At 40.2% G+C, this 15,734-nt stretch overlaps 1 long non-coding RNA gene across 1 annotated transcript in view; it reads right to left on the minus strand.

Annotated features, from left to right (window-relative positions):
- Positions 1-387: 387 nt before the first annotated feature.
- LOC124076681 (uncharacterized) overlaps positions 388-15,734 on the minus strand; it is a 62,774-nt gene continuing 47,427 nt past the window's right edge. The window contains exon 3 of the long non-coding RNA XR_006846416.2: positions 388-1,655. This is a non-coding gene — a long non-coding RNA (uncharacterized LOC124076681). The remainder of the gene's footprint in view (positions 1,656-15,734) is intronic.

Below are 15,734 nucleotides of genomic sequence, written 5' to 3' on the forward strand. Positions count from 1 at the left end.
CACCTCACTCTAGTAAGAATGGCAATTATCAAGAAGGCAAGTGATAATAAATGTTGGTGAGGATGTGAGGGAAAAGATACACATTGCTGGTGGGACTTCAAATTGGTGCAGTCAATCTAGAAAGCAGGATGGAGATTCCTCAGAAAAATTGGAATGGAACCATCATTTGACCCAGTTATCCCACTCCTCACTTTATACCCAAAGGACTTAAAAACAGCATACCACAGTGACACAGCCACATCAATGTTTATAGAATCTCAATTCCCAATAGCTAAGCTATGGAACAAGCCTAGGTGTCCTTCAACAGATGAATAGATAAAGAAAACATGGTATATACACACAATGTCCTTCAACAGATGAATAGATAAAGAAAACATGGTATATACACACAATGAAATATTACTCAGCCATAAAGAAGAATGAAATTATGGCATTTGCTGGTAAATGGATGGAACTGGGGACTATCATGCTAAGTGAAATAAGCCAGTTCCAAAAAAACCAAAGGTCAAATGCTCTCTTTGATATGTGGATGCTAACACACAATAAGTGGGAGAGCAAAGAATAAAAGCTCATTGGATTAGAGAAAGGGGAAGATAGAGAAGGGAGTTGGGATGGGAAGAAGAAAGACAGTAGAAGGAATTGGACAAAACTTTCCTATGTTCATATGTAAGTTATACTCCATATATGTATAATATGTCAAAATACATTCTACTGTCATGTACATCTAAAAAGAACAAATAAAAAGAAAAAAATAATGAACTTTTCAATTCACACATGCACACACACACAAATACCAGTTTGTACAAAAAGGAAGAGTCACAGTCTCTGACCTCATAGTTCTCACAGCCAAAGTAGCAAGAGAGTTACATACATGACTTACAGGGAAGGGTGGAATCCATGATGAGCCAATGCTGGGAGCAGAGGATTCTGGGAGCAGCAGAGAGCGATTGGCTCTGCCTGAAGCTCCCATGTTTGGAAAGTTTTATGAAGAAGGTGGTATAGACACAGTGGGGCAGATCAATGGACAGTAGGCAGAGAAGCAGAATGTGTCCAGAATCTGTTGCTTCTGGACAATAAAAACATAAGGCTAAAAAAAAAAAAAAAAGATGGTGTGAGATTATGAAAGTCTTTCATGTAAAGATCAGAAAATGTATCTCTCGGGCAAGTAGAAATCCATGGATATTCTTTAATACAGTATTGTGGCATGATTAGGAGTTCAATGAAATAAGAAAGAGCCACCAAATGAATCACTTTTGAAGCATTAAGAAAGGATGATAGAAACTACCCGATTCCAACTAACTCCACATCCAACCCAAATGTAAAAGTGTTCCAGATATAAGAACAACATATATATAGATGTGAGAAATCCTCTTTTCATTTTTACGATAACTAAAAAAGAGAGCACCAATAATTTTCACTGACCTTCAATCTTAAGCCTTAACTTCTTATCTCATGCTTTGATGGAGTAAAAGGAAATTCACTTCCCGGGTTCATATTTGATTATCAAGGGTATGCCCAAACAGAGCTGTGAAGTCAGGAACCTCTAAGTGCTTCTATCCTTTTCCTTCTGGCTCTCGAGATTGGAGTTGTCCTCCAGCTCAGTAAAAGCAAGCATTTCTGCTGCAGGTTGCCATTATGTGTTTTTCTCTTGAAATCTGAAAAAAAAAAAAAGACAGTGGTTGCCTGATTCATTTTTAGCTTCGTTGGGGGGTCTTACCCAAATTTTTGGAATTTTTTTCATTCCAGGAGAAAGAGTGTTTATGCATTTTAACTTTAAATATGCTACCTCATGCCCCAAAGTGCTACAGCATCCCACACTTCATTATTATTAAAGAATTTCAGACATATGGGCATTACTTTTTAGATACCAGGCTTTCTGCAGAAAAATCTAGAATCAGCTTCGAAACAATTTGGAATCTCTGGGTTTCTATACCTGGTGGGGAACATTCATGGGAACACTTTCAGAAGCTAGACTGTTCTTTCCAGCTAAGATACTTCCAATCCGCTTTCCTCAGACACACCATAATTCCATTGGGGTTTATCTCCAAGTCCAGAACCTTCCACAGGGCCGTGGAAGCTGTCTACTTCTTTCCCAGCCTTGTTCCCCACAGGTTCTACTAACGTAGAATATTGGATATTTACTCTGGTGACCCATGTGCATGGTGATAAGCCTCTTGATATATATATTTTTTCCTATTTCTTTTCCTTAAGTACAACTCACAATTAAGTCCAAGCTTGTGTTTTGGACATCATGTCCCTAGAGCAATGAAGTCCAGCCCAAGAGCACCTGTTCCTCAGGATGGTAGACTCCTGCCTGCATTGCTCTTGATGAATTTCCTCTTCAAACCCTACCTAGAATGCTAGATAGGGAAGAGGGATAGGGAGGGAAAGGGAGGGGGCAGGGGATTAGTAAGGATGGTGGAATGAGATGGACATCATTATCCAAAGTACATGTATGAAGACACGAATTGGGTATCAACCTACTTTATATACAAACAGAGATATGAAAAATTGTGGTTTATAAGTGAAATAAGATTTGTAATGCACTCCTCTGTCATGTATTTAAAAAAAAAATCCTACCTAGAGCAGATTGCTCTTAAGAATGTTTCACTCTCTGGCAGGATTGACTTTCCTGTATTTGAAGTTGGCTCTAAATAGAATGAGTCCGCAGCTTTTCTTTCTTTCTTTCTTTTTTTCTTTCTTTCTTTCTTTCTTTCTTTCTTTCTTTCTTTCTTTCTTTCTTTCTCTCTCTCTCTCTCTCTCTCTCTCTCTCTCTCTCTCTCTCTCTCTCTCTCTCTCTCTCTCTCTCTCTCTCTCTCTCTCTCTCTCTCTCTCTCTCTCTCTCTCTCTCTCTCTCTCTCTCTCTCTCTCTCTCTCTCTCTCTCTCTCTCTCTCTCTCTCCCCGCATTTCTTAGAATATAACTACTAACCAAAGACAATAGGTTTAAATGCAAATAGTTGTGGACAAACCAGGGTCACGCTTAATCTGGAATCAAGTTGAAGAAATTTCAGTTGATAAAGCAATGAGTGTTAGCGTGGAAATCACAGGAGAAATTATGGACAAGGAGGAACACGAAGGGTTAATTAAAGACGGGGAAGAGCATGAGGAACTGGGTGTGACTGGCAAATTTGCAATCAAAATCATGAACTTTGTGAATGGTTGATTGAAACCCAGGGCCCCGAAGGAAGGAGTGTGTAGCCCAGGCGGTCTCATGGAGCAGAGCTGGCTGCAGGCTGGAGGGGCCCTTAGAAGGGAATCCGGTTCCTGAGTTATCTTCAATTGTCTGTGCCGAGTGGTGTACAGGAGACATTCAGGCAGGATAATCCCCAAATCCCCGAGACAATGGGGAGAGACCGGCCTTGGGCTAATCCTAGGAGACATATCTACATGCGACCTGACAAGGATGAGCTCCGGAATGTTCTGATGGGCAAGCAGGATGTCAGCATGGCCTCCGCAGATGACATCGGGGATAGGAAAGGCAGCTGCACACACATCCCTAGTGGAGCTTCATCCACCAGAACTGATGAGCCATTGTCTGCCTGCAGCCACATCAGCGTCCCCAATCCGGGCCTGTCATTGAGAGGTCGTGTTGTCCTTTGAATCAAAACTCCGTTTTGCAGAGGGCGGCCAGCTTGATATGTCACATTTACATAGTCTTTTCTCTTTTTAAGGAAAGATAACCGTATGCTCTTAAAAAAAATGATATCAAGCATTGAAAGGCAATTTTGGATCTTACTTAGTGAGACTAAACCTCTTACTGTGGTTGAATACAAATTCACCCTGAACTCGCTATATTGATAGACTATTAATAATCACAAATGCGCAGTCTGGCTGGGCACAATTCACAAGCCACTTATCAAGCAGAAACGAACTTTATTTTTAGAACACACACACTGCACCACAGGAGCGCTTCAGGAATTCCCTCAGAGCCCAACTGCCACCACGGGCTTCCCACAAGCCTCTCAACCCCCCTCCACTACTCCTGCTCTTGAGGCCCATTGGCTGGGTCACCTGGGCGGAGCCAAAAGAAGTCTCCCAATGAGCAGCTCCATGGTCTGAAAGGGCTGGGAAACAGCCCAATGAGCATCACCACAGAGGAGCCAATCAGCTGGCAGCTGGAAGTTTGCTGGGGCCGCTATGGGCCAATCATCAGCTGGCAGCTGGAAGTTTGCTGGGGCCCCTTGGCTGAGGCTCTCAACAATAGCAAACACTTGTTGAAGGGACAGCTTATTGAAGGTGGCACTCTTCAATTTAGGGTAGACAGCCATTTTCAGTTTGAGCTTTGTGAATGGTTGATTGAAACCCAGAGCTGGTAGGAGAAGGGGGCCCAGGCAGGCTGAGAGTGAAAAGGAAAAGAAGAGCTCACAGAGCAGAACTGGTTGCAGGGTAGAAAGGGCCCTAAGAAAGGAATTTGAACGATTCTCTGCTGTTTGGATGGTAGGGCAGGAAGCTGGGCATAATGGTGCACACCTGTAACCCCAGTGGCTTGGGAAGCTGAGGCTGGAGAATTGCAAGTCTAAAGCCCATCTCAGCAATTTATCAAGGCCCTAAGCAACCCAGTGAGAGCCTGTCTCAAAATTAAATAAATCAATATCCATGCATTTGTCCAGTGCCACTTCCTAAGATACAACTTGGTCCTAGGCGAACCAGAATGCTTGGTCACTGTGCTGGTAATATTCTAATGAGGCTGCTCTATTTTCTTACCCACTTTAAAGATCAGACTTGACAGATGATTGAACATGATTAAACTCAGACATAATAAATCATTTTTTTTTTTTGGTAATACCCCATGGCTCCTATAACACAAGGAGGCAGGATTTGAACCCACTTCTATCTGACTTCCAAGCCACAGCCTTGAACCATCACATATTTACATCTCTGTTCTCACTGCTGTGAAACTGTGAGTACTAACCCTGATGACTAACCCCACACCCCAGTGAAAAAACTTCCTGATCACTGGCCAGAAATTCTGTTCCCATATGTCACGCAGCACAAGGTACATTAAAGCAGAAAGAGTTCCCAGGGGGCATCTAATCAATCCTATTCACCTCACAGCTAAGCCTCAGAAGGGTGAAGCATGTAGCTCAAAGTCACACAGCAATAACAGAGTTGGGACTTTATCTCAAGTCTTTTGAATCCCAACTCAACGCTCTCTTTCCAAGAAATGACATAATACAATTTCCAAGTGTTTCAACAAAGCATATTAGAAGTGAGAAGCTTAGTTTGGAAAATTAGCCAGTAACTATGGACTCCTGAGCAAATTCAGTATTTTCCAACATGGCATTTTACAACCGTGACAGATAACAGGGATTATGCATGTATTCCCCTGTCTTTCTTTATTTTAAATTGGTGTTTATCCATAAGGCTCACACATGAAATGCAGGCAGCCTAGAATTAAACCTACATCCTACACACACACACACACACAAAAACCTTTGCTTCTGTAAGTGATGGTTTTCTCCTGCCATTCTGAATGAGAAGAGACAATGGGAGCTGTCTATATCTAGGGCATGTTATAGAACAGTCAGCTTAACTGGACATGATGGTGCATGCTTGTAATCCCAGCCGCTCGGGAGGCTGAGGCAGGAGGATTGAAAGTTCAAAGGCAGCCTCAGCAATTTAGTGAGACCCTATCTCAAAAGTAAAAAAATAACAAGGGCTGGGGATGTGGCTCAGTGGTTAAGTGCTCTTGAGTTCAATCCTTGGTACCAAAAAAATAAATACAAGAGTCAACTTGCTGAAAGGGGTGACTATGTCAGCTTCATTTGGAAATTTGAAGTCTCAGGCCTCACCCCAGACTTTCTGAATCAGAATCTACGTTTCACAGTTCTTCCTGGAAGATGTGTGGCACATTATATTAGGGAAGATGGAAGGCTTTTGACAGTCAGCTTTGCCCTCCCTGGTTTGTAAGAACTGGATGCAGAATCTCAATACACCCAAAAAGTCACCTGGCTGAGTTTCAGGCTGCTTATGGTGTTAAAACCAGGATGAACACTGAGGAACAGGTTGGTGACACATCCATCTGTGTAAAGTATGTCTCCTAAAATTTCAACTTGTGGATTTTTCTTTTCCCTATAAGACTGGAGAAGATTTCGCCATCTCTCTCACTTATCCATAGTCAAAGGCTTCCTGGCTGCTTTCTCTTTTGAATTAATAGTGTATTAAACAAGGATGATAAATAAAAGACTTGAAAAACAGTCCCTTGGAATACTTTTGAATTAAATCTGACCCAAAGTTAAGAGAAATTATCTCAAAAAAAAAATTTTTTTTCCCTGTTCGTGTCTGTTTTCTTCAGTGTCACTATAGTATCACAAGAACATGGCTGGATGACTAGTCACGGTTTTCCCCATTGCTTCCAAACTGGATTTTACAACTCTCTCTCTTTTTTCTCTTGATGATCTTACTAAGCTGAAAAAACTGCCATCGTAAGTCAAATATCAATAAAAAGTTTTTTTTCTGGTAGCAGAGGGGTATACCGGGGATTGAACTCAAGGGCACTGGACCCCTGAGCCACATCCCCAGACCTATTTTGTATTTTATTTAGAGACAGGGTCTCACTGAGTTGCTTAGGGCCTCCCTGGTGCCGAGGCTGGCTTTGAACTCATGATCCTCCTGCCTCAGTCTCCTGAGATGCTGGGATTACAGGCGTGAGCCACTGTTTTCAGCTTTTTTTTTTTCCTTTTCTTTTCTTTTTTTTTTTAAGCAAGACAACCTTATCCCAGGTTCCCAGAAGGATCTGAATATATTTCTACTTATTTCATGTTGTCCAATGTCTCCAGGCTGCTCAAGTTAGCATACTTTGAGCTCAAGCAAGAATGAAGCCTCCTTGCCTGTTGTCCGTCCTGCCGTTCTCAGGTGATGCCAAAGGGGTATCTCTCAAGTGTGACCAAGCCAGACACAAGTTCCAATGGGATCCTTTCTGCCCCGCCTCCCCTGTTCAAATCACATTGTCTAACCCATCTTCCCCAATAACCAGATAACCAGTGCACAGGCATGTCAGTCAGTGAATTAAAAGGTATCCAGGGAGTAAGTGCTAACTAGCATTGTCTGGACTCCAGCTTAGATAGTAACTTCCCTCATTTGCAAAAGTATGGAATAAGAAAATGAAAGCACCCGTGTTGATCTAAAATTGTGGGTCATGACCACGATTTTGTGCAAAGCCCCTTACTTAGAATTCATTTTCTCTTACTTTACACACACTGTAGACATTCTAGAGTATTCTTTGCTTGTCCATCTTTTTCTTTTCTTTATAGGCTTTATAGGAGCGATGGTTCTGAAAAGGATGCTCAGGGGCAACAGGAAGAAAATAAAGCAAGAGTGTACCAGTCCTTGACCGTTGACAGCTCGGGTCAATGGGACAATGACATGGGATCCCTTAGTTCAAACATGGATGCTTATGATAGTGATGTAACTCATACGGTAAAGAACGGATGGGTTGTGCCCATTATGCCCTATTTAAGAAGTTAGAGAAGTGTGTTAAAAAAAAAAAAACGATCCTTTCAAAACCGAGAAAATATTTTTCTTTGACACTCACTCAGAACAATGAGGGAGGGAAGAAAATATAATTCCAAAGATTCCTGCTGAGAGCGGGTGGGGAAAGGACATTCTGGAAGCATGGGGTGAAGGAATTCATGGACTGAATTTTGTAGGAGTCTGCTTCCCCGTCTCTGAAAGAATCAGCCCCTTAACCAAAACAGACATGTGAAACTGTCTGGAGGAAGATTTTCTGATTTCCCCTGGGATGTTGGCAAAGATATGGCCTTGTTCTTCCTTGCTGCGTTTAGAAATACAATTTTTGAGGGGCCTTCAACAGCTCAAGCCTCTGGATTGTGCTGAGAAAAGGGAGCAATGGGACTGTCTTTACTGATCGTGGTAGTATCTGGCATATGGTAGACCCCTAGCACTTACAGGGGTGAATCAAGAGATCACTCCATGTAGCCTCTCTGCATCTAGGGCACCCCCAAGCCTCAGGGCATTTCATATGTACCCGTGCATGAAATCAGTGGGTGGGTGGAAAATCGAATGAGTGACACCACTTCTCTTATTTTGCTTTCATGCATTCGCACAGAGCGCCTCTGACTTCGGAGTTTGGATGACAAGAGGGTTTATTTCTCTTGTGTTGTTTTCTTATTTTACACACGATTCCTTCTGTATTTATCAGCCCCATGGTTTAAAATAAACCATGGATTTTTTTATGGGTTCTTTAAATCACAATTCATATAAAAATCCATATCTGGGCTGGAGATGTGGCTCAAGCGGTAGCGTGCTCACCTGGCATGCGCGGGGCACTGGGTTCGATTCTCAGCACCACATAAAATAAAATAAAATGTTGTGTCCACTGAAAACTAAAAAATAAATATTAAAAAGTCTCTCTCTCTCAAAAAAAAATCCATATCTTCATCTACCCAACTTCCTAATAAAATCTCCATGTAGACAGCTCCATTTGGTTCCTCACACTGGAAGTTAAAAACACATCAAACCACCATCTCCAATACAATTCTTGCTTCTTGATTTCTGTTTGTTTGCAGATGCCTTCTTCAACGCAGAGGCCCAAGCACATGAAGATGTTTCATGTCTGTCCTTCCTCTCCCTCAATAGTAGCATAAAATCCATCTTCAAACACGGCTGAGTCTATTTTCTAAATCTCTCTCAAATGTATTCATTATTTTCTGATGCATTGACCTGTCTTTAGCTCTATCTTATAAGCTTGCAGTGTGTTTGCTGTGCAACCTGTGGATACATGATTTGTATTATCATCTCTGTGGAGGGCGACCCCACAGTTGTGCTGAGCACAGCCCATACGGACCTCCATTGCAGCTATAACCACCAAACCTACTACGGCTTCTGAACTCCCAGTCCCAGACTCATCTCCCTCGACTCACCGTGAGTCAGAGTGGGTTTTTAATAAGATAAAGTTAACCATCTTCCATCTGCTCTGCCATTTCTGAGGATTCTTCATTGTCATCTGTATGACTTTGTTAGGGCCACCGCCACAAAACGCCACAGATTAAGCAGCTGCAAACAGAGAAATTCATTTTCTCACAGTTCTAGATGATTGGAATCTGAGATCAACAGGTTGATTCCTTTCTCCTTGGTGAGTAGCAAGCCAGCCTCCCCCTCTGTTTTCACATGGTCTTCCCTCTGTGTCTGGGCCCTAATCTCCTCTTCTTATAAAGATATCAGTGGTATTCCATTAGGGCTACCTTCGTAACCTCATTTTAAGTGAATTCCCATTTTAAAGACCCTATCTCTAAATACAGTCACATTCTGAAGGACTGAAGTATTACGACTGTAACATGAGTTTCGGGGGAATATGATTTTTACCATCACACCTTGAGGATAAAACCCAATCTCTTTCATAGATCCTTCATGATGGGGCTGACCTCACCCAACTCTGGCTTCGGCTCTCACCCACTGCCTCTGACTCTCTGTGTTCCAGTGGGTTCTCTGTCCACTTCCTTCAGATCCACCACACCTTCTCCCATCTCCTCCCTGGCCTCTGCAAGTTCAGTTACTTCTGTATGGACCACTGCTCCTTCTCCCTGGTCACCCAATCACCTGAAAAATGGCAGCCCATCTTTCATGTCTCACAATTTGATAGAGCATACACCTGGGGAAGGGTATTTTGTGTATCGAGGTATTAAGGGTATTTTGTGTATCCAAAGTCCCTCTCTTTGGGGCTCCTGTGAAGCCTCAAATCCTCACCAATTACATCATTTCATACTGTATTTTACAATCACCAGCTGAATTATGGGTAACCCCCACTGGGCATAAATCCTGGTGTCTGTGAGCAAGGGCCTCAAAATTGATAAAGTCTCTGAGACTCACAAAAACACATCTTAAAATATGGCCCTTGGGAGTGGGAAGCCCGTGGGAATGTGGGGTGAACAGTTGTTTCTCCAGGCCTTCTGAAGTTGCCTGGCATCGACCATGCCTAATCTCCATGAGCTTAAAAGCTACTGGGAACTCAATTATAATGCAATATTTACATTTTACAAATCCAAATTACAGCTTGGAAATCATCCAGCAAATTCATTTCTAGATAAGATAAGCAGATAAAAAGATTGCATTGGAAGGATGCATGCCCCAAAATATTACAATAAATATCAGTGACATTTGCAGCACATATTAGGCTATTTATCCTAAATATGGTAGTGCTGTGATTATATGATAAGCATGATATAGGAAAAATGTGGACATTTACACTTTGTTTTCAGTTTTTCAATAGAAATGTTTGGATTTACTGACCTTTTCTTTCATTTAGCTGGCTGCCATTCTCTCTGAAAATTGAATTATAAATTACCAACCCAGCAGAAAATAAGGTTTCATCCTACTAAATTATTCTTTTTTTTTAACTATCTTTTTCTTTTTTAAAAAAAGTATTTTTTTAGACATTGATGGACTTTTATTTTATTCATTTATTTCTATGTGGTGCTGAGAATCAAACGCAGTGCCTCACACATGCTAGGCAAGTGCTTTACCACTGAGTCACAACCCCTCTTTTTCCTTTTAATTCTATCAAGATGTTTAGCTTTACCCTAATCTTAGATAGACTGATCTAAGAAGAGACAAGAAATGTTGGATTATAGTTAAAGTAAAAGAACATTTACAATATTTAATTTTACCAGAAAAAATTACCCAACAAAGAGGATCTTTCATCCTTTGTGACCCCCCAATTCTAAAGTTCATCAGTTTATAGGTTTAAATGTTCATCAATGTTTGGGTAGTCCAAGTCAGTATCTTCACGAAAATTAAGCAACTAGATTTATGATCATCAGTATGGCCCTATTGTACCGAAGATTTCAACACTAGTATGTGAATGTCAAAATACTTGATCTGAAAACAAACCCCTGAATTCAACTCATATTAGACTAATATAAGACATATCTATATCAAAATTCTAGCCTTGACATGTTTAGTATCTTTAACACAAATATATGCAAGAATATTAAGTATGGTTAAATATAAGGAATTTCACCTGCCCTAATGTCACCTTCAGGGATGTTTCAAGCCATCTTTTTTATCCTACAATTGGAATATAAAGTAAGCAAAAACAAAGAATGAACTTTAAAATATATTAAAATAGGATCATCTATATTATAATTTGCTTCTTTATTACACCATGTTTACAAACATACTTCTGCAAGAGTGTTTTATTTTTAATCATTTTATCCTTTACTATATAGAGTAGTAAGCATGCTCATTGTTAACATTGTGCAGGTAGAATCTGCAATTCTTTAAGTCTTTCACCCCAGTCACGGGCCTTAAGTGGACACATCTTTCTGAAACATCTCGAGATTTCTAGTAAACTTTATTTTGGAGTGATTTTAGATTTTCATAAAAGTTGCAAAGATAGTTTATAGAGCATTCTCCCACACCCCTCCCGATTTCACCCCACAGCTCACTCACGCTTTATATTACTGTGGTGGATTTGTCAAAACTGAGAACCTGACATTGCTATGTGACTATTAGCTGAACTCTCCAGGGTTGATTTTGATTTCATCAGTTTTTCCACATGTTCTTTCTGTTCCAGAAGCCAGACCAGGGCACCACACTGCATTTAATTTTCATTTCTTCTTAGGGGTTTTGAGTCTGTGATAGTTTCTTAGTTATTCCCTGTTTTTCGTGACCTTGATGGTCAAGGGGTTCTAGGAGGAGGCTGATATTTAACCACACATGACTATTCTTTCATGTTTTTGTGTTATTTAACATACCAAGACAGAATTTTGATATAAATATGTCTTATGCTCCTGTTTTGCAATGTTTTCATTTGTGTCATTCTATGTCATTGAATTGTTTATTTTTAAGTTTAATACTACTCCATTATATGGACTAAATCTTAATTTATTAATCAGTCTCTGATGACAAATGTCTCTTTAACTTTCTATATTAAAATTCCAAAGTATGCTGCATTGAGCATCCTTGATCAAAATCTTCAGGCAAACCACTGATAATTTCATTTTCTTTTGGCACTGGGGATTGAACCCAGAGGTCCTCTATCACTGAGTGACATCCCTAGCCCTCTTTATTTTTTATTCTGAGACAGGGTCTCTCTACGTGATCCAGGCTAGTCTCAAACTTGTGATTCTCCCACCTCATCCTTCCAAGTCGCTGGGATTAATGGCATGTGCCACAATGCCCACCACTGATAATTTTCTAAGAATAAAATATGAGAAGCTGTCGCGGGCATTACACTTTGAAAAATTAGCTGCGTGGCTCCAAAGCTCTACAGAATGCTTTTGTGCACGTACGCTGCCACTGTTCATGTATGTGACTGCATGTTATCTGCCCAGTGATTTCCTAACATGGAAATCATGTTGCTTTTCACATGTGACAACTTGATAGCTGAGAAGTGGCTGATTATGGATTGTCTTCACAGTTACTAGCCTTATGTCTTTCTTCTTTTTAAAATGTTTTGTTTATGGCCATTACCATATTGGGGTAAGGGGAGGAGGCGGGAACAGGGTATCCTTTTCCTAATTCATTTTTAAGAGCTCTTACTCCACTTAGGAGTGTAACCCTTTAACCTGAAAGATAATCATTGCTTTTTTGTAAGGTACGGCTCTCCTTATTTGCCTATGGTATTTATATAAAGGAAAATTTGGCTTGAAATGGGTTCTAAGTTTGTTTTTCTGAATGGTTAGGCAGCTAGCTGTCTCTACATTATTTAATGAACAAGCCAGCTTATCTCCCATGGATTTGAAGAGTCCCTTTTGACACCCCATATTTAGGCACTGGAAGCAGCACCTGTTAAGGAACCTGAGGAGGCTTCCAGCAAGAAGTCAGGAATAGGCAATGTTTTAAAATCCCTCCAGCTCTCTCTCTGTAGCCATTGCCAGTTAAATGGTCAGTTTTTGCCAAAGGGATTGTCTAAACTAAATACAATAATACATTCCTGCTTCTGCCTTGTCCAAATTACATCCCTCTTGTCCTGTACTTTGTACCCAGAATACTTCTGCCCTAGGAAGCAATTTAGGCAAAAAACCACTCACAAAACAGCATGCATTTTCTGAAACATATTCCATTCAAAGGCTCCCCAAACTTTGTAGTCAACACCCCATTTTGGGGGGTGTACTAGCCCCAAACTTATGTGCATTGCAGCATATAGAAACTTTCTTCTCTGAATTAAGACATCCATAGTTTAACACGTACTTAACAGTTTACAAAGTCAGTTGAAAATTCATTGAGTCACTGGAATGAAAACGTCCTTCTCTGATAATAGCTACCTAAAGGTCAGACATTGGGCTAACGGTTTTAAATTCTACCATGTTAAGGGAAAGATGTAATCGCTGTCCTCCATTTACAGAAGAGATACCAAGAGATACCAAGGCAGAGAGAGAGAGATGAAGTAACTTGCTGACTGTTACACAGCTCTGAACGGTGAAGCAAGAACTCTAATTCTGTCGCAGCCTATGCTGACAGCCAAAACTTGAATCTGAACCTGAAACTTAATACTCTCCAGGGATATCAATGTAGGGTTCTTTGTATGATCTCTGATTCCTGGACTGAAAGCATTTACTGCCTATTATAACAGCCTCCCAACTGTGATGATTCATTCCACTGCCAAGGTATATTCTAATTTGTAAAATGAAGTCAAGAAGGACTCCAGGTGTTGACTTGGGATGTGGACTCCATAAATCGCATCGCTATGCTATCTCTCCAATTATGCAAAAGTACTACTGATAGAGTTTTATTGGAACACCAGTATACTGTGCACTGGGCTGGGGGTGCACTAGCCCAAATTTCAGGATGGAAAGCACAACATTATCATAGCACCATAGAGAGTCAAATGATTTCTAAGGAGCAGTGGTTCTCAAGGTTTATACCTCTTGTATTTCCCCTGTTGACTGCACCATCTACCAGCAACGACAGCTGACATAGAGCCAATGGTTCAACATATCCCCCTTCCTCCAGATCTCTCTGTGTTCCTTTCTGTCAACTCACAGTAAGAGGTTTAATGGGACTCGTTACCTTTGCAGTTATTAATTTTCAGAAGATACCAACTATCACAGAATATAGTCATTTCATGCTCAAAGTGCTTCAACGATCTTTTCCACATGCCCCCTGATCTGAAGGATTTTGCGAACCTGTTAATTACGTGTTCAAGGGCACACAACTGTTTTGTGTGGCAGAGTCCCATGGAACCCTCAGATCTCCTGACCTCCAAGCTTTGCTTTTTGTTTAACAGCTTGCTGCCTTCAGTTGTACGACACATCTTGCTTTTTGATGATTTTTTTTTTTTTTTTTGGTAATCACTTGATGGCTGACTTAGGTTTCACGTAACCAAACACAGCTTGAAAGTGGTCCTTCCCTGTCCCATACAACAAAGTGCCTGTGAATGAGTTTATGACGGAGATCTGCAAACTCGACATCAACCTTCTCATCTTTTCTCAGTATAAAGACATACAATTTATAGTGTCGCACCCCTGCAATGTAGGGATCAGAGCCCGAATAGTTTGTAAGTACATCTCCTAACTCCTTTTAATGGTCAGATGTCACAAGTGCTTTTTACAGGGCCTGCAAAACACAATTCTTGCATACTTTGGTTGTCACTACATTTAATCTGTGCACTCAGCGAAATATGCTTTTAATTTTCTACATAAAAATACTATGTAAAAACTGCAGTTGGCTCCCTCATGTCCATTCCTAGCCCCTTCTTTCTTGCCATTAACTACTTGGAGAGTCTGGAAAAAAGAATGCTGATTTCTTGGCTTCCCTTGTATCTTAGGATGCCCATGTTGAGATGTAAGCAAAAGTCTGTTGAAGGGGGTTTCTGTGAAACCATGTTCTTCCTCCTTCCAGTCTAGAGCATTCATGGGATGGGTACAGCTGACAATTGTCATTACACATAAAAATGAAAACTGAAATGCTGAGATGACAGAGTAAAAAGCTAGAGAGGGCCTCCATCTCAGATGATATCATTAAGCAGTGGGAGATACCCCAAGGAAGGAGACGGACATGTATTGCCTTGTTTTACATATAAAGATCTGCTCTGTTTTAACATATTTTGAAAATGAAAAAAATACAAAGAAAAAGAATAAAATTAATAATTGAATGCCTGATTTTTAAGTGCTATGTCTTAGCGTGTTTTCTTGATATGCTGTTTCTGTGAATTTTTTTGCTGATGAAAGCAGCTTTAGTATGGAAACAACTGGATAATGAGAGTTTTGTGTTTTACTTAATGATAAATTGTGGCCATTTCCCCCATAGCATTAAATATTCTGGTACAACAGCTTATAACAGCTTCGTGATGTTCTATTTTGATAATAAGCCACTCTTTATTTAGTCAATTCTTCATTATTAGGATAATTAGGGTTTTTTATTTTTAATCATTATTAACACATTCTTTAAGCATTCTTCACCAGTATTTTTATGTTAATATCCCTTTCCTTAAGATAGATTTCCCAAAGTGGAATTATTTGGTCAAAAAGAATGATGACCTTTGTGACTTTTGATACTTATTGGTAAAATTTCAACCAGAAAGATTATATTGATTTGTTTCTTATTGAAAATGGATTTTTTTTTCATTAGGATCTAGTTGAGACAATCTACCTAAATGTTTGTTGTTGCCATTTTATTTAAAGGGATAGTTAACAGGCCAAAATGGAACCATCCTAATACTATCCCCAAATTTAAAAAATCTAACTTTCATTTCTCCAGTTACTGAAGAAGATGGCCCTTTCCCCATATTTGGTAGCTATTTGTATTCTTCACACAAATGTTCTCTTTCAGC

This window comes from Marmota monax, unplaced genomic scaffold (genome assembly GCF_021218885.2).
Source record: "Marmota monax isolate L192 unplaced genomic scaffold, Marmota_monax_Labrador192_F-V1.1 WCK01_AAM20220418_F8-fsc00274, whole genome shotgun sequence".
NCBI lineage: Eukaryota > Metazoa > Chordata > Mammalia > Rodentia > Sciuridae > Marmota > Marmota monax.